Genomic DNA, 20,534 nt, shown 5'->3' with positions numbered 1-20,534 from the left:
ATGGTAATGGAGAAAATATAATAAAGATTATATATTAAAAAATAAATGAGATACATTAATTCTGAATGGATACTTTATTTGAAGAGTGCATTTTTCACTACAAAAAAAAAACCCCGTTGTTTTCCATACTTAGAGATGGCATGATGCCTACCCACTACTCACTGTTGAAGTGCTCACATCTACACACATCTGCACCAATGAATGGTAGTGATTACCCAAATATCCACTTTAAGCTTTCTGTCTCTCTTTTTTCTCCTTTTTTGTTTTTTTTTCCTCCTTCTACCCAGCATTCTTTAACTGGAGAGGGAAAATCACTTTTCTGGACATCAGGGTAACCTGAAACTCTTTTCTCCCAACTCACATGACTGATGGATATCCTTAGGAGGATACTGTAAGACAGGTGGCACTCTGAGGCTGGTGGCTGATGGGAGGTTGCCCTAGGCACGAGAGTATGGAAGAACTGGAAAGACATGGGTGTTGTTGAAACAAACTGTTTGAGTTCTATAAAGACACTTGGCAGGTCATTTCTACGTTAACAATCCCTTTCTCATCTGAAAAGCAGAGCTTGGATTGGTGGAGATTCCTATCCAAAGGGATAGAGCTCTTTTAATTTCATCCCATCACTTGAAGGGCATGTGTGTGTTTGTGTATTCCTTCCTAACTCACCCTATTTTTCACCTTCAAAGTTATGGGAGTTTGTTTGGATCTCCTGTTTGGCAAAACCAAATTGTTTGCTTTAGTGATTATCCTACTTCAGCAATGGGTGTGGTTTTTATCTTTTTTGATCTTTTAAAACATTTTGATGGATTGTAATTTTGTCTGAAGGTTTCTCCAAAACTGTTTGGAAAGTCAAGCAAGCAGTTCTGAAAGTTTGGTTCAGGGCAAGGAAAACAGAAGCTCAGAGCTGTCGGGTGTGATTTATCCAAGCCCACACCGCTTGTGAGTGGGAGAGGTTGTCCCAGAACAGGTTTGGCAGTCCAGTGTGCACATATAAAGGGGATATTTTGTAATTCTAAGAAAAGAGAGTGCAAAAATTTCACAAATGCTAATTACAATTAATTTGAATCATAGCTTTCAAATGGGATTCTCAGGAAGTTGATTCAGAAACTTTATAGTGACTGTGCACATAATTAAAATTGATGGAGAAAAACAATATACACCTGAGAAGGTTGATTCATTTACTAGATTACTCACCACTGAAAATAAAAGGTTGTTATTCTTGACTGCTTTTTTAGTGGAAGACAAGAACAGAGGGAACTCATGTTATCAAATGTCAGTATCATGTTGCCAATATCAGTTAAATTTCCTTTTTCTTGAATAATTAACATGGCAGTTCCTGACAAGATGGAGACAGAGGCAAAAACACTTCTCTCCCTCACACAACCAAAAGAAGGATAACAACCAACTTAAAAACAAAAACAACTAGAACTGCTAGAAAATTGAACTGTATGGAAGTCTGACAACCAAGAAGTTAAAGGAACATTCATTCAGACTGACAGTGCCACAATGTAGAGCGAAGTGGGTTGCCCTGCCCTGGTGAATACCTAAGACTCCACCACTTATACCATAACAGGTGTTCCAAGACAAAGAAATATGGTCCAAATGAAAGAACAGATCAAAATTCCAAAACAAAGAACTAAGCAATGAGGAGATAAACAACCTATCAGATGCAGAGTTCAAAACACTAGTAATCAGGATGCTCACAGAAATGACTGACTTTGGTTGCAAAATGAAGGAAGAAACAAAGGCTAAAGGAAAATACACAGGAAACTAACAGTGAAGGGAAGGAAACCAGGGTTCAAATCAAGGATTTGGAACAGAAGGAAGAAATAAACATTCAACCAGAACAGAATAAAGAAACAATAATTCAAAAAATGAGGAGAGGCTGATGAACCTCTGGGACAACTTTAAACATTCTAACACCCAAATAATAGGGGTGCCATAGAAGAAGAGGAAGAGCAAGAAATTGAAAATTTATTGGAAAACATAATGAAGGAAAACTTCCCCAGTATTGTGAAGAAATAGATTTCCAGGAAGTTCAGGAAGCTCAGAGTGTCCCAAGGAAGTTAGACCCAAGAAGGAGCACACCAAGACAGATCATAATAAAGATACCCAAGATTAAAGATAAGGAGAGAATCCTAAAAGCAGCAAAAGAAAAAGAGACATTTCCCTATGGAGGGGTGCCCATAAGACTATCAGCTGACTTCTCAGAAGAAATCTTGCAGGCAAGAAGGGGCTGGAAAGAAGTATTCTAAGTCATGAAAGGCAAGGACCTACATCCAATATTACTCTATCCAGCAAAGCTATCATTTAGAATGGAAGGGCAGATAAAGTGCTTCCCAGATAAGGTCAAGTTAAAGGAGTTGATCATCACCAAGCCCTTATTTTATGAAATGTTAAAGGGACTTATTTAAGAAAAAGGACATCAAAAACTATGGACAGTAAAATGACAACAAACTCACAACTATCAACAATTGAACCTAAAAAACAAAAACTACGTGCACAACTAGAAAAGGAAAAGAATCACAGAAATGGAGATCACATGGAGGGTTATCAGTGGGGAGGGGGAGGAAGAGAATGGGGAAAAGGTACAGGGAATAAGAAGCATAAATGGTAGGTACAAAATAGACAGGAGGATGTTAAGAGTAAAATATAGGACATGGAGAATCCAAAGACCTTATATGTATGACCCATGGACATGAACTAAGGCAGGGGGTGTGCTGGAGGGTGGAAGGGTGCAGAGCAGGGAGGGATAAAGGGGAGAAAAATATTGGGACAACTGTGATACCATAATCAATAAAATATACTTAAAATTTTCCTTTTTCCTTACTTAAGTAAGTCATCAGACCTACTACTGTATAGCAGCATACTGTACTGTGTTTGAGGATGATAGGATCAGAAAATGATCCTGCTTCTAAGTGGTAGAATCAAAAAGTGATCAAAATGTAAGAAATGTGCATATTATATCAGTGTATGCATATAAGGTGTATATATAAAGCCATTTATTCAGCACTTACTATGTTTTAGCCACTCTGCTAGTGTTTCCTGCAAAACAATATATGACAATATTATTTAATCTTCCTGACAAGCCTATGAGATTGGTACCATCACTTCCATTTTATAGATAATCTTGAGCTTAGAGAGGTGAAATAATTGACTTGAAAGCAGAGGAAATAGGAATTCTTGGTTACTGCATAGTACTACATCATGGAGAGTCTATGGATGAATGGGTTTCCAGGCAATAATTTTATTTCACCAAAATGTACTATCAAAATAGTAGCTAAAATCTCCAGATTGTTGGTTGTTAGTGAACCTCACCATACTTCTTTTCATCATTAGAGGGAGAGGATGGAAAGTTGTTTCTCAGTCATTGTACCACAAAGACTTAAATATATTACTATTCTTTTCTACTTTAACCTTTAAATCATAAAACTCAACTAATTTCCATTTGGTAGGGTAGAGGTTGACCACACTGTATTAGTGGTGTCTGAACTTTAGTATTGCTTGAATACAGATACATTCCATTCATTAGACTTTCTATATAAGGCCCTTCAAATGAGAGATTGTTTTATTTTTTAAACTTAATAAGGGGCTGAGCTACTTAATAATTCAGGCATACATTCTCAGGTGAATAATTAGTTCCATAAAGTCATTAGAAGAACCAGTCCAGTCTCTTGAGCAGTTCACCATTCTACTTGATATCTTGCTTAAAGTGTCACATTTTATGCAAACACTTCCTTCCTAAACTGTGAAAAGGAAAAACCTGAGCTTTACTCTGGCAGAATTACTACATTCAGATTGGAACTCAATTTTTCAAGGCATTCATTTACTGATGCAATGCAGAGTCCTGATGCTAGATTTTAAGAAGATTGCTAAATCTGTGAGACAGAATATATATTCATTATGAGAAATTTTATATTTTCAGTGAAACTAATGCAAAATACCTATCATATCTCTTCTTGAATGACATTCAGGGAACAAAGCAATTGAAAGGCTGCACAATAACTTCCTGACCAGCATTCTAAAGATGCTGGTTACATCCAACTTTTTGGGCTTAACAAAGGGCCAAGGTCTAATATGCAGTCACCTTTCTTTGGACTGGGTTGTAGATAATTCAACAAACATTTCCAATCAGAACCCTCCCTCCATGCCCCACCATCCAGTCTGCTTTTTAGACAGTATTCTCTCTGTCCCCTGTGTATGCTTTCTGTATCACTTTAGGGACTGCAAAGTAATTTGACTGCTAGACTAAGCCAAACATAATTGGGAAAGAGAAACTGCCAAGAAGCAATCAGATCAACTGCATTCCAAAATCAAGTCTATTCCAAATGCCTGCTGGACCATCCCCATGCAGCGCACGTGGCTATGAGATTCATGTGACTGGATTTCTTATTGGATGCTCCCCCACCCCAATCCATAGACCTGACTCTACAAGCTCTTTAAATAAAGAAAAGTGGAACTCAATCATACCTGTTCTCAAATGTGCTTTAGGTGCCGAACCGCGCGAAATATATGAAGGAAAGAAAATGTCAGCTTCGATCCTAAATGTCCTTGAGGAGGGAGCCTCCTGGTGCCCAGCACATCCCAGATTGATCTGCCCTCGGTTTCCCTGTGTCTGATGTGGGGCTATTACTTGGAAACCTTTTGTTCTGCTCCTGGCAGCTCTACTGCAGCCCTGCCCCCAGACACAGCTAAGATTTGCAAATGAGGAAGGATGTCACAATCTAAAGGTGTAGCAACTCCTGAAAGGAGCTTGGAGATTTAAAATAAAATAGAAAGGAAGAAGGAAAGAACTTTTATGGCCTAGAGGGAAAGCAGTCAGAAAGAAAAAACTTTCACTACTTAAGTGTCTGAAAGCACAAAACCCCAGGACTCAATGAAAAGCATGGCCTTAGCTTAGAATCTTTCCTGATAGAAAGAAAAGCAGGTCTCACCTGTCTTTGTCTCCTGTCCTTGAGCCAGCAGTAGCAACAGAAGCAGGTGAAGGATCTCTTTCACTCCTGTCCCACCTGTTCACAGTGACAGCTCTATTATTGCAAAACTTACTTGGAAGAAAGGCATTGAGATGTGTATTTAACAGGGAGGAGCTACCAGCCCTCACCTCAGCAAGAGAGGTGGCATCTACCTGGCCATAGAATATTCCATATGAGCCCCTTCAGAGGGAGTATGGTTAGTTGTCAGGGAAGGGGAGCTGGTAGGAAGGCCAGAATGGGTCCCCGAGTCTGATGCCCTCCTTTCTCTGCCACATTGTCTGGAATGAGCCATAGCTGCCAAAGAGCATTGGACTACTCTGAACACACTGCCCAGTGACTTGACTCACAACGCACAGTCCTTAGGGCAACAAAAGGGAAAGGCCAGAGTGGGCAGTGTGCCAGGGACCCAGAGCCTGGCAGCCAGGCTTTCAAATGGGAAGTGCCCAGTGCAGAGTGGGGAGAGGGGGCTGGTAGACAAGTATTAAGTCCTTGTTCCTGACTGGGTCCAGATCCCATTAATAGAAACTTTGCAGGTGGCAGAGAGAATCTAGGAAAGAGGCGCATAAGCCCTCTGCCTTCCTCCGACCACCTCCAGAAGTGCCTCAGCCAGCAACTTGTTGCTTCTTGCCTGAAGGGCATTCACAGCTATGAGACTCAGACAAGAACAAAAGAGCTAGCCACAGAGAAAGAAAGTGCAGCCCAACTCTCAGGTGACCTCCTCTACTGGTTTGTTGTCCTGACAACTCCCCCTCCCAAGAGTGTGGTGTCCCCTCCTCCCTCAAACATTCGCCTCCCTCAGCTCCTTTCACAGTAAAATTTAAATTCGGTTCCTTCCTGTGGTCCCCTCCTCCATCTTTCTCCTTCTTCCCTCCAGTCTAGGTCAAAGTACTGACACCCAGTGTCCAGTGACAATAACTGAAGCTGTTGTTTCATGTAGAGCAGGAGGGTGTGTGCATGTGGAATGTTTTCATAAACACTCTCAGCTTTTTAAACCCACAGTAACTGAGTTTACAGGTATGTCAGTAGCAATCAACTAATTATATTCTAAAAATTCTGATGATGTAATAAAAATATACTCAACTAGTCCTGGCTAGTGTGGCTCAGTGGACTGAGTGCCAGCCTGCAAACCAAAGGGTCACTGGCTCAATTCCCAGTCAAGACACATGACTGGTCCCCAGTTGGGGGCATGCGAGAGGCAGCCATACATTGATGTTTTTCTCTCTCTTTCTCACTCCCTCTCTCTAAAATAAATATAATCTTTAAAAAAGAGAACAATACACTCAACTAATTTTTATTTCACACCTTGTGCTTAATAACTATTAGAATAAATTTGGTAAATTCTGTTCAAGTTTTAAGAAAATTGTTGAAAAAAAACCATGTTGCATATCCATGGTTTCTAAAAGATGAATAAAACAAAACAAAAACAATAAACAAATCTGTCAAGAGTTAAAGTTTAACAAGATGAACATAAAGAATTAATTCCCACTTTGGAAACAAACAACAGACAAACAAATCCTACTTTTGAATGTGAGAAGCTGAAACCAGAAAAGTCAGCATTCATCCTGCCTGTCACTACCAGAACCAATAAGTAGAGACAAGGATTGAATCTTAATGGATGCTTTATTCAGATGCTAGCAGTCTAAGAAGACAGCAGGTTATGTACCCTAGAAAACCATCTTAATATCTCATCTCAAGCAGACCTTTTTATGAGGAGAATAAAAGGGTAGGGTTTGGAATTCAGGGGAAAAGGTTAATTTTATAAAAGTTGCAGTATACAGATTTTCCTAGCTTCCCAGCAATTCTTTATCTTCGTCCTGGTTGGTGGGTGTTCCCTCCCTGGAGTCCAGTGGCTCAGATACAATCTTGATTGCTTGCAGTCTTCCTGGGGCAAAAAGGTCGAATTTCTTTGGGGCCTCCTGGAGTCAGGGTAGGTCTGGTCATGCATTCCAGTTCCTGCAACAGCTTTCTACATGCATTAATAACTAAACATATTAACTATAACTAAACATTTTTAATTCTTGAGTTCTCCCATCAAAACCTCTTTAAAATTGAAAAAAAAAAATAGGGACATTTCTCTGAGAATTCTCTCCTTCCTGTGTCAATCCTTCAGTCTCCAGCTTGATTTCACAAATGGCCTCTCAGTATACTATCCTGGAAGGAGAAGGAAATATGAATATTCTGGGTTTCAGATAGAGAAAAATGAGATTATAGAAGTTCATGAATTATAAAGAAGGTTACAAAAAGTGCATTGGTACCAGAATAAGAAATGTTGAAATTTTGCCCGTGTGTTTCTTTTTTTCAGATTTAAGAAAAGTTTGTTCTTAAAATCAATTCCACATTAAAGACAGATAACTGAACTTAATAACAACCAATGCATTAGACATTAGAAATACATTAAAACTCAGTGTTCATTTTCAAGAGAAATTCAATGATACCCTCATCACCAGTGAGCATGCACGAATGAGAGATGCTCTGGATTATCTGAAAGACTTCTTCAGTCATGTCTAATAGCAGTAGTTGATGAGATTCAGCAAGATCTCATTCAGAGATTTTTTTAAAGAAACTTATTTTTAATTATATGACATATGATACTATGTTTATTTCAGGTATACAACATACTGATTAAACATTTACATACCTCACGAAGTGACCACTAAGATAAATCTAGGAACCATCTGTCACCATACACAGATATGACAATATTATTAACAATATTGTCTGTGCTGTACATTACATCCCAAATTACTAATTTTATGACTGGAAGTTTATGCATCTTAATTCCCTTAATCCCCTATTTCCTTCCCATCTGTTTTTTCTCTGTATCTATGAGTTGGTTTCTGTTCTGTTTTGTTTTTTAGATTCCAGGTGTAAATGAAATCATACAGTATTTTTCTTTTTCTGTATGACTTATTTCACTGAGCATGATATCCTCTAGGTCCACCTATCACTTGGAGATTTGATGTTGGGTGGTATTTCCAGAGGACAAAACCACTGGAGCCTGGTGAGTCCAGTGGCAGCAGACTTATATGATTTTCAGCACATGCTTGTACTCAGGGAGCTGTCCTGGGCATAAGAAGATATTAGAGATGGCAGGACTATTTAGCTGCAGTGAAATCTAGTACCTATGCAAAAATCCTGCTGCTTACACCATTTTGTATTTTGAAGAAGGAGGAAAAGTAGGGTTTGCCAAGGGTTTTTCTCATACAGTCACAAGTAGCATTCTTTTAAATTAAATTTTGATAATTTTATCAAGGTTTAAAAATGTCATATCACTTAAACACAAAAATTAGTTTTAATGAGACTAAAAATAAAATTTTATTTATATACTTTCATATAAAGAAGAAAACCAGGACTTCCGGCCAAGATGCAGGCATAGGTAGACACACTGTGCCTCCTCATACAACCAAAATAAGGACAACAACGATTTAGAAATAAAATAACAACCAGAACTGACAGAAAATTAAACTGTATGAATGTCCATCAACCAAGGAGTTAAAGTAGACACTTTCATCCAGACCAGTAGGATGGGCAGAATTGGGCAGCTGGGCAGAGAGGGGTTGCAGCAAAAAAAGCGGTGGCTTGCAGACTCCAGCTGTGCAAGACAGCAGCAGGTAGACCCTGGGTGTGGGGTTGCAGCAGGCAGACCCAGCGAGGTGTGATTGTAGAGCAGGGTGTAGTGCACAAGGCAGCTGACTGGCTGTTCCACATTTGCACATACAGATAAACCCGGCGAAACTGGGAAGCAAGACAGACCAGGCAACCCAGGGTCCCAGAACCAGGAAATAAAGCCTCAAATCACCAATTGAAAACACCTGTGAGGGTTGAGGTGCATCAAAAGACTCCCAGCCTCACAGGAGAGTTTGTTGGAGAGAGCCACAGGGTCCTAGAATGTACAAGAATGTACATGAACCCACCCACATGGAAATCAGCACCAGAAGGTCCCAGTTTGCTTGAGGGAAGTGGCGGAAAGGACTGAAATCCAGCAGATAGCAGAGCAAGTGCCATTGTTCCCTCTCAGTCCCCTCCCCCATGTACAGTGTCACAACCCAGAGACTGGGTTGCCCCACCCTGGTGAACACCTAAGGCTCCGTCCCTCATATGTAACAGGCACGAGAAGACAAAAAAAAATGGTTCAAATGGAAGAACAGATCAAAGCTCCACAGCAAATACAACTAAGTGATGAAGAGATAGCCAACCTATCAGATGCATAGTTCAAAACACTGGTAATCAGGATGCTCCCAGAATTGGTTGAATTTGGTCACAAATTAGGTGAAAAAATGAAGGCTATCGTAAGCAAAATAAAGGAAAATGTACAGGGAACCAATAGTGATTGGAAGAAAACTGGGATTCAAATCAATGGAGTGGACCAGAAGGAAGAAAGAAACATCCAATCAGAAAAGAATGAAGAAATAAGAATTTAAAAAAATGAGGAGAGGCTTAGGAACCTCCAGGACATCTTTAAATGTTCCAACATTCGAATTATAGGGGTCCCAGAAGGGGAAGAGGAAGAGCAACATGTGGAAAAGTTGTTTGAACAAATAATAAAGGAGAACTTCCCCATTCTGGCAAAGGAAAGAGACTTCCAGGAAGTCCAGGAAGCTCAGAGAGTCCCAAAGAAGTTGGACCCAAGGAGGAACACACCAAGGCACATCATAATTACATTACCCAAGGTAAAAATGAAGGACAGAATCCTAGAAGCAGCAAGAGATAAGGAGACAGTTACCTACAAAGGAGTTCCCATCAGACTGTCAGCTGGTTTCTCAAAAGAGACCTTACAGGCAAGAAGGGGTTGGAAAGAAGTATTCCAAGTCTTGAAAGGCAAGGACCTACATCCAAGATTGCTCTATCCAGCAAAGCTTTCATTTAGAATGGAAGGGCAGATAAAATGCTTCTCAGATAAGGTCAAGTTGAAGGAGTTCATCATCACCAAGCCCTATTTTATGAAATGTTAAAGGGACTTATCTAAGAAAAAGAAGATCAAAAACATGTATAGTAAAATGACAGCAAACTCACAGTTATTAACAACAACACCTAAAACAAAAACAAACAGAAACTAAGCAAACAACTAGAACAGGAACGGAACCACAGAAATGGAGGTCACATGGAGGGTTATCAACAGGGGAGTGGGAGGAGGAGAGAGGTGCAAAAGGTACAAAGAATAAGTAGCATAGATTGTAGGTAGAAAATAGACAGGGGGAGGACAAGAATAGTGTGGGAAATGTAGCAGCTAAAGAACTTATGGCACATGGACATGAACTAAAGTGGGGGAATGTGGGTGGGAGAGGGGGTACAGGGTGGAGGGGAATGAAGGTGGGGAAATGGAACAACTGTAATAGCATAATCAATAAAATATATTAAAAATAAAAAAGGAAGAAAACAAAAATGACCCATAATCCCACTGCTCTCACATTACTATTAAGAAAATTATAGAAAGATATTAAATATATACTTTTTTGTCTTTCCTTCAAATTCCTTTTCCCAAAGGCAATTACTGTTAATAAGTTTTTTTGCCTATACAGAAGTATTTACTATACATATGTGTAACCCAGTGGTATGCTGGTAAACATTGAACAACCAGCTCTCTGTGTCCACATGTTTTTAATTCTCAGGTAATAACTGAACTGTTTTCATTGTCCATGGTGACGGGACCAATGAGCAAGGCGAGAGCCCAATCCAGCATTTGTGAGAAGATTCAGCTGGGTATATGGAAAGAACCCTTGCATTGTGTAGGAAACATAATGTGTCTTGACCTCTTCCAATAACAAAAACTATTATGATAAATAAATATTAGTGATCATTTTGCTAACTAAAATCAACAGCTAAGCTTTGAGTTTTTAGTTATTCAGTCTCTAAGACCTTAGTAATTTCTGAGTAAATAAATAAGCTTTCAATAAATGGTAATTCTTCAAATTATTTTACTTGGGCTGAAAAAGTGGTGGTAATAAGCCAATCTAATCTTGAAAATAATTTGTCTCAGGTATTTAACTATTTAATATTTAGTCTATTAAATCTCCCCTTTGTGAAACATGACCTCCAGGAAAGCTTTGGGTTGGGGCTTCTATACTTAGTCCCATTCTTAAAACATGCAATAGAGGCCTCTGCCCTCTTACTTGTGTGTTAGGGCTCTCTACTCTGGCCCTTTTTTATTTGTACCATTTCCCATGGTGATTTATCTACAGCACCAAGGGACCTACCCAGAGCCTTCACCATCTCCCCACTCTGGATAATGTTCTGTCAGCCAGACTCAGAAGTTTCAGGCCTTTGAAGACCTGTGACTGCTTCCAGGGTCTGTGAGACCTCCCTTCTCTTCCCCAGGTTACTGAAGTTGCATTGCTCCGCTGGTCTGTACACCCTAGTCCCAAGACGTGGTCCAGGGGTGGCTCCATATGTGTGTGTGCTGGGTAGATAGATGAAGCTTAGATGTACATTCTGGCGTGTCCACATGGTCTCCCTCCTACTACAGGATCAGACTTGAAATGCAATGAGAAACGGAGAGAGATGTGGGCCTCAGGCTACAAGATGGGGACTGGTGTCTAGGGACTGGTTCTCCCTTCCCTGCCAAATTTTAGTGTGAAACAACAAGGAATATGGAAATTCTAAATTCAAGCTTGATCCTCTAGGATATTATGAAGGTTTATTTCCTCAGGTTGGTTTACATAACTTTTTTAATCCAGCAGGTTGTTATAAGCAACGATATGTTGCTGGTAGTTATTTAATAAGAGGTTCTCTGAAAAAAAGACAATGACTTGATTGTAATGTTTGCAGTTGTGATGTTGTAAATGATCCTGCCATGGCCAATGTCAAGCTACCAATGCAACATTACTGAATGTGAATTTAGGAAGAGGGATATAAAGTTGACTCTCCTGAACCAACAACTGCTGGGTCCAGCACATCACTGTTTATAGTTATTTTAAATACAGTCATGCTCCACTTAGTAACTGGGATATGTTCTGAAACATTGTTAGGTGGTTGTGCAAGCATCATAGAGTGTGCTTACACAAACCTAGATGATATAGCTTACTGCACACCTAGGCTATCTGATACAGCCTATTGCTCCTAAGCTATAAGACTATACCACATGTTACTGTATAAAACAACATAAGATTGAACATAAGATTAAATCCAGCACAAGAAAAAATGATGCAGTCAAGAGAGAATAAACAGGAGATATATTAAGTTATAGTAGCACAACCAGCATAGTTTTATAGCAAACTTATTAAAAATATTTTTTAAAGATTTTATGTATTTATTTTTAGAGAAGGGAAGGGAGAGAGAAAGAGAGGGAGAGAAACATCAATGTGTGGTTGTACCCCAGGCATGTGCCCTGACTCGGAATGGAACCAAATACCCATTGCTCAGTCCACTGAGCCATACCAGCCAGGGCAGCAAACTGTTTCTAATAAGTAGAAAGTGTACACTCTAAAATAACAATAAAAGTAGAGTATAGTAAATATATAAACCAGTAACAGTCATTTATTATCATTATCAAATAGGTACTGTGCATGACTCTCTGTGTTATGTTTTTACATGACGAGCAGCACAGTAGGTTTGTTTACACCAGCATCACCACAAATACATGAGTAATGTGTATGACATTAGGAGAGTCACACTGCCACTAGGTGACAGGAGTTTTTCACCTCTGTTATAATCTCATGGGACTACTGTGGTATCTGCAGTCCATCGTTGACCAAAACATTATTGTGTGGTGCATGACTGTATTTAGATGTGGTATAAGAACCTCAGTTTGTACTCTCATCCTTGGACCCCCAAAGGCTGATGATTCATCCTACTGCACAGAAAAGAGCTGACATGCCCTGGCTGGTGTGGTTCAGCAGATTGAGTGCCAGCCCTCGAACCAAAGTGTCTCCGGATTCATTCCCAGTCAGGGCCCATGCCTGGATTGCAGGCCAGGTCCTCAGTAGGGGTTGCATGAGAGGCAACCACACATTGATGTTTCTCTCCCTCTCTTTCTTCCTCTCTTCCTTCTCTCTAAAAATAAATAAAGAAACAAACAAAGATAAAAGTGCTGATATTTAGTGGACCCTTAATAAATATTACTTGAATAAAAGGCCCTATTAATTGTATGACTTTAGGTAAGCCATTCATCCATAAATTAATCTGTACTCAAAGGAATTATTAACCAAATAATACAGCTTATGTGAAAGCATCTAGCATAGTACATGGCACCTTATTTAAAATCAATAATTTTCAAAAGAATGAATAATACACAGGCAATCAATTTTATTATCACATATGGGGAAAATTCAAGCTTTTTAGTTTAAGCTATCTTAGGTGTTTGTCACTTTCTGCATTTGTCTCTCGATCAAGACAAATGCCCATTTCTTTTAGGGTTTTTCTTGGGCCTTTGTAGCAGACATCTCATTTTCATACTGTTCCCTAGGGAACGGCACTCACACAATGTTACTCACTTTAGAAAGTTTGGTACAATTCCATTTGGCTGCAAGTCTGTCATCTGAGCCTAGGGGAGGAAATGCAGTGTTTTATGCTTTAATTTTGTTGTAGGCTATATCTTGTATCCTGAGATAGTAGGGAGGAAAATGGCTTTGAATTAATACTTGAAATTTAGTCATTCCATATGTTACCCTTAATGAGGAATGTATTAAGTTTTTAAGACAAACACAGGAGAAAGAGGAATGATTCAGCAGGGGGATTCTTCCTCTCACTTGCTTGGGTAGTTTAACAAAGCTTAATCATAAGTGGCAATTTCTACTTGGAACAGTTGTCACTCACGAACATATTCCATTGGTTGGCAATTGCTAACTTGGTATAAACATTATTTTTTCCTCATAGAAGATATTTGACTCCTCAGGTGGATGTTTTCTTCTTCCTCAGTTATTTCAATTTGCTACCATGAGCTCAATGAGTCATTTTTCCCCCTGCTCCCTATTTTTCAGCAGTTAGATGTCTTTTCTCTTCACAGTGTCACAATTAACTTTTAGTTTTTCTGACACCTCCTACAAAAAAAAGTTGTTTGACTGAACTTTGCTTCCATAAACTCAAAACCCTAGGAAATAAATGTCTTGGAAACATGGGAATCTTCCTTTATATTATCAAAATCCCCCCAGAAAACAAAACCACAGTTTTTCTCCAAAAGGAGCATCCCATTAAGGAGTATCCCATATCAGATCACTCAAGTGTTGACAACTCGTCTGAACAGGCTGCTGAATGAGAACACAGATTCATTTAAATGAACATCAACATACAGGCAGAGCTCAAGAAAATCATCAGCAAATGCAGATGTATAACTAACTTATAGTTTGGAAGAAAGTCAGCTATCTTCTAATCCAACCATCCTATTCTATAGATGGTGAATCTGGAATACTCCCAGCCTAAAAAAGAACCCGGTATCAAGGGCAGTCCAGAGATTTTCTTGTCTGTATTAGTGAGAATGGGCTGGGGTGTGGTCTGTAAATAGATACCCGCAAATCTCGGTGGTTTAAGACAGCAGAGGGGTATTTCTCACACACGTGACATGCTAATCCTGTGTGGGCAGTGGAGCTGCTCCATGGGCTTGGGGACCAAGACTGGTAAAGCCTCTACTCCCTGGAACATCACAAGATGCCGTGGCAGAGGGAAAGCAATCATGGCTAATTATGCCTGGAATTTAAAGTCTCCCATCGTGTCACATATCATTTCTACTCATTTCATTAGTCAAGAAGTCAAATGGTCCCTTTTCCCTTCAAGGAGGTGGGGAACTGTGTTATTGGAAGGGGGAAACTGGAATATTTCCCAATAGTCTCAATGTCTGCCAATCCTTATTACTCCTGCTGTCATCGACACTTTTCAAATATGCAAACTCAGAGATAGAGCTAGGAAACATGAAATATGCTGAGGCATAATAAGGCCTTAAAATAAGCTATTCTGAGGATGCAATTATAGAAAATTCACCCTAGAAAATTATCATGGGATTAAATGGCTGAAAAGTTTCTTCCATCTCTCACCTGGCTGAATTAGTAACACCCAAGCAGTTGCAGAATAAATGACATTAAGATATCTAAGGAAAGGATCAGTAAGAAGGTGAGGAAACTCGGAAAACCAGGAGTTAGAAAAAGAAAGCTTATGGCACTCCTCCATCACCACCCAATGATTTTGCAATACAGGTGGATATGTTAATGTCCAATAACACTTATTATTCAATAATGTTGGAAACCCAAAGAGAGTTCTCCTTGCTCAGCAAGACATTTTTATGTAAAAATTTGGCTTGCACAGATTTTTTTTCTTAAAGAGAGATAATGGACTGCTCAGACAAATGTGAATATTTCATAGTTGAGAGTTAAGTGTTCTTGTTCCAATTCAACACATTGGTCTCTGCATTATATGCTTAAGTTTGGACATTGGAAGGCAGCCTCACTAATTGTTATCAGCTCTGGAGACTGACATTTTCTGGTTCTGCAAGGCCAATACTTGATTGTGGTAAATTCACCCAAGGGATGCTACTAGACAAGACCTTCTACTCAGTGGTCAGGTAACTTTCTGGCAATATCTGACCTCCTGTCTCAGCCATCTCTCACCCTCCAAAGGACAGTTCTTGCCTCCTCCATTGGTAACATTACCTTTAAAGTCTGATGCGAAGGGTGCTAGTTAACTTCCCTTCTTAATATGATCTATTTTCTGCCTAACGAAAGTAAACCAGTGGAACACGTCCCGTTGATTTCAAGGCACAGCATTTCATCATGATTTAGTCTTTGCCTGAGCTCTTGTCAAATGCAAATGTCCTTTGAGAGAAGAACTACTTTATCACTACTGTTTGCTGAGCTACTGAGCATTTCTTAAGGAGGAGACACCTTAATCGGTGCTCAGGTAGATACTATTATTCCTACTTTACAGATGAAGAAACTAAGCTCAGAGAAGATTGGTAACACCTCAAAGTTTACTAAGCTAGCAATTAGCAAGGCTTGGATTCAAACGCAGTTCTGACTTCAAAATACAAGCTCCTTATCACTATGTAGCAATGAAGGGACTAAAAGTGACTGTAATATTCATTTATTCAATAAGCAGGTTTAAGAGCCCACTGTGAACTCTTCAAGATGCCCTTCAAGGAGCTGTTGAGGAACACAGACAGTGTGTAAATAAAGTAATGAGGTAATTTCAGTTAGTGGTAAGTAGTGCAAAAAATGCTAAACAGGGAAATAGGATGGTGAGAAATTTGAATGAAAAGGTAGTAGGCTGGTCTGGAAAATTTTTGAAAAACAAGTTTATGGAAAACATGCTCCAGCTGAGACCTGAATGATAAGACAGAGCCAGTCTTTGGGAGAGGGTGGAAAACATTCCAGGCAGGGAGAACAGAAGACCGGAAAGAGGATAAGCACATTCCAGGCAGGAAGAAGAGCACCGCAAAAATGTCTGAGGTAAGGGTCAGCATGGCGCCTGTGAGGAACAGACACGCCACTGCAGATGCACACGGTGATAAGGGGGAGAATGGCAGATGGCATTAGCAGATGGGAGGAGTCAAATCGTTTAAAGCAGAACATGAAAAGAGCAACAAAGTCTACTCTTGGATGTAAGTAAAAGGTTTAACAGGGAAAAGTTTGGGAGTCTCAGAAGACAGAAGTTTTTTGATTTATATTTCTTTCCGGGGTCAGCCCTGCTCCCTGTTATCCCCAACTCTGACCCCCTAGCCTCAGACCTAGTGATATGTAGCACAGATTTGATTTTAGATGCACAAACCATTGCATTTCTTCAAGCACCCATTGAACATGAGACAAGGGAATGTCTAGTAGGGTGTCCAACCCTTTGGTGTCTCTGGGCCACAGTGCAAGAAGGAGAGTTATCTTGGGCCACTCATTAAACATATTTCGACATGTAATCACAAAAAAATCTCATAATGTTTTAAGTAAATTTACAATTTTGTGTTGGGCCGCATTCATAGCTACCCTGAGACACACGTGGCCCATGGGCCACAGGTTGGATACCCCTGGATAGTACTGACTGCAGTTGGTGCAAGCCCACATTATTATAATCAGCTTTGCCTCAGCCACTGCCACCCCTTTCAGAAGTTAGTGTTTAGAGTTTGACATTTAGAAAGATGTATAATAAGATGATGGTGGTTGAAATGAACTTTAACAGCTGGTAATGGGACGAAATGAATGTTACCTGTGGATTTGAGGACATTACACTGAGAAACCGATGCTTTCTTAAGATCATCAAATTTTTCCCAAATCAACACTTGCAACATTTGTCACAATCCCATATGTCCACTTTGAAATGAACAGGTTTCCTCTAAGTCTCATGGGAAAGAGTCAAGTGATCTTGAAGTTGGAAAATGTCTTTTATTCTTTGGCTAAATTCTAGCAGACTCAGTGGGACTCAAGGGACCCTTACTTGCTGTTTTCATTTTTTCCCTACTTTTTAAATTGAGATATAATGGATATAACATTATATTAGTTTCAGATATACAACATAATGATTCAATATTTGTACATATTGTGAACCCATCGTTAACACCCATCAACGTACAGAGTTACAGTTTTTCTTTTTCTCGTAATAAATGCTTTTAAGACTTACTCTCTTAGCAACTTTCAAATATCCTTTCTGTTTTCTTGTGAGTGTACCTCCTGCAGGAACCTTCTCTGCAAGCCAGCTCTCAAGTTACTTCAGCAAAGTAACACACAATCCTGTTTGCTGACTTGTTTAACAAATGAAGTACTCTCCAGGCAGTTGGAATACCTCTCAGCAAAAGACTTAAACATATGCCTAGGCAAATAGATTTAGAGTTTGATAATATGCTTGGAAAGAGGGATTTAGAATGTGTCTGGAAGAAAATATATGCTACACTGGAATCTCTTCACAAACATGGTCCAATGTGTGTGATTCGTGGGCAAACTTGCATTTGGGAAAGTACAGTAATGTCTTTTGTTCACTTGAAACTAGATCCTAAATCTCACATACTTTTCTTATTTAGACGTGTTTACAATACTTTTTATTTGTTCTTACTTTATAGGATTCTATAACATTCTTTGTTTTTCTTTCATGATCATTTTTTCCAATTAGCTCACAAGGCTCTGACTGCATTTTTGGCATAAAGAAGGTAACTTCTTACTCACTGCACGTTTTGAGCTGTGGGTGAAGAGAGTTAACACACCCTTTATGTAAAGCATTTGGAAAACAGTGATTTGTGAGTTTATTACTTGTCTAGCCAAATCTGAATTCCTCAAAATACTCTATTTTTTCCTACTTAGGAAACTATATCATCTTGAATACCAAAAGCCACTATTAAACACTTCATCTAGACATGTGTGCTTAATTTGCCAATGTCGGAGTGAATTTTAATTCTGAAATGCTTTTAGATAGATAAATTGAAAATATAAAAACATCTCAATGGAAAAATTGTTTTACTGCTCTAATAACTTACTTAAGAAGGTTAGGCTGGAAGGTTAGACTAAGAATTAAAGGCTTTAAAAAAATCATAAACACAGAACTCTAAGGCTGAAAGCTTTGCCCTGAAAGAAATACAAATGGAAATCTGGAAGTCATTTGTTTTATAATACATCAGCATGACTTGGTTACTTTCATGAACCCAGTTACATATATGTGTAGCATAAGATTTTCTTCATATTGTATCCCTTTTAAATAAAAGAATTATCATTATTGATTGCCTTATTAATAAATGATGTTTAAAAATTTTTTATTTATAATTCACAATATTAGTCGTAAATGGCAAGCACACAAGAATTGAGACACATCATCTGAATATACTAATTTATTTTCAATGAGAGTGTAAGAAATCACTAAATGGAGATTATGGCTGCAGAATTCTGGGTAATGAAGATTTTTGTTTTATATTTAGAGAAACATTTTTATCTATATCACTTTCTTTTATTGTAAAATCTTACATGGTCATAAAAATTTAAACAATATAGAACTATGTAAACTACAGAATTAAAGTTCTCTCCTTACTCTTCTCTCCCCAAATTAATTTGTCAGGCAGAATATCTTTCAAGAGTCTTAATGTTTACATAGACTTACCTAAAGGTATGCCTACTAATACACCCACATACATACACACCTTATATATCTCTGATATATGTTTAAGTTCACATGTATATACAAGATGTGAGATTATATTACATATAATTCTACAACTTGCTTTAGCACATGTATCATGAAGAACTTTCCATGAGTGCACATGTAGTAATGCCTTCCTATTTTCAACCGCTGATATTGAAACAATGAGATTGTGTTTTACCTATTAGTTTGGTAAAACTGGGAAAGATTGAGGCCTATCTTTATGCAGGCATGGAGGAACAGTCCCTCTTATATCCAGTCAGTGGGACTGTAAATAGTGATGGTAGTTACAACAGCTTTCCTGGGACTTCAGGCAGTACATGATGGAGTTTTAACGCAAAATGTGTTTGGTTCAGGAGATCCACTTCTAGCTTTCTAACTTATAGAAATACTTTCTCAGATGTGTAATGATATATGCAAAGAGATGTTCATTGCAGCTCCCTATCTCTCTTTTTTTTGAGACTGGAAACAGTCATTTCTGAGGGCTTTGGAGAATGGTTCTCACACCCCACTCTGCCTTGATGCATTTTTTGTCCCTCTATTATTTTTTTATTCCCACCATTCTACTCCTCCCATTTCACAACCACTGGCTCCTTCTCTATTTCTATGTCTGTTTCTATTTTGTTTTTTCTTTTTTTTAGACTCCTCATTTTGCCATGTATAATGTGCCCTTTTTTGCCCGAATTTTTGAGGGAAAAATAGGGATGTGCATTATACATTAGTAGTACTAATTCTGTACCTATATAAACATTTTGAATTTCTATATTTATGTGTATGCATTAAAAGCGTAACTCTAGAAAGAAATAACCATATCCATATGCAAAATACAATAATACAAAAACAAGTATCTAAATATAAATAAATAATTGAATTAAAACATTAAAATGAAAGCTTTTTTTTTTCCTGAAAGATTGGGCCAAAAACGTGGGTGTGTATTATATACAGGAATGTATTAGACATGGCAAAATATGGTATGTGAAATCATATGGTATTTGTCATTCTCTCTTTGATTTATTTCACTTAGCATAAGTGTTCTCTGCATTAAGAAACTTGAAAAGGCAGACAACCTAATGCTTATCAGTATAGTGGACTGGCTAAATTAACTCAAATGTATTTGTTGCTCATATTGTGAGAGATAAATACATTTAAATTAATTTAACCAGTCCCCTGTTCCAGACTGGGCTTGCCTGCAGTTTGTGAGCTGGGTGTATGTCTGCCTCATGTGTCTTCCATCCTTTTTGGACCAATGACCACTGTGGCATGTTCTCATGGGGAACGGCAGGAATGCAAAAGGGCCGGCCAATCCACATAAGTGCTATTTAAGTTCTTGCTTACATCAGATCTGCCAAGATCTTACACACCAAATCAAGTCCCATGGCGGAGCCCGACATGAATGGAGAGGGTTGGAGCCATTCTCCTTCCCTCTATGGAGGAGGTCAAAGGACAGGGAGTGACCATTTGAAAACAATCTAATTATAACTAATAATATGAACTATTTTAGATAGATCCCACAGGTTTTGAGTAAATCTTCGGGAC

At 38.7% G+C, this 20,534-nt stretch overlaps 1 protein-coding gene across 4 annotated transcripts in view; it reads right to left on the bottom strand.

Annotated features, from left to right (window-relative positions):
* The window catches only part of BBOX1 (gamma-butyrobetaine hydroxylase 1), a 60,001-nt gene extending 54,780 nt beyond the window's left edge, over positions 1-5,221 (bottom strand). For 2 of the 4 annotated variants that reach the window (XM_036029161.1, XM_036029163.1), the window contains exon 1: positions 4,471-4,735. The gene's annotated coding sequence lies outside the window, so the exon portion shown is untranslated. Of the gene's footprint in view, positions 1-4,470; positions 4,736-4,934 lie in introns of those variants that run through there. The other 2 variants (XM_036029162.1, XM_036029160.1) reach the window with 2 other exon arrangements.
* Positions 5,222-20,534: the final 15,313 nt, after the last annotated feature.

Source organism: Phyllostomus discolor, chromosome 6, assembly GCF_004126475.2.
Source record: "Phyllostomus discolor isolate MPI-MPIP mPhyDis1 chromosome 6, mPhyDis1.pri.v3, whole genome shotgun sequence".
NCBI lineage: Eukaryota > Metazoa > Chordata > Mammalia > Chiroptera > Phyllostomidae > Phyllostomus > Phyllostomus discolor.
The sequence above is the reverse complement of the archived record's forward strand: the minus strand, read 5'-3'. Positions and strand labels throughout refer to the sequence as shown.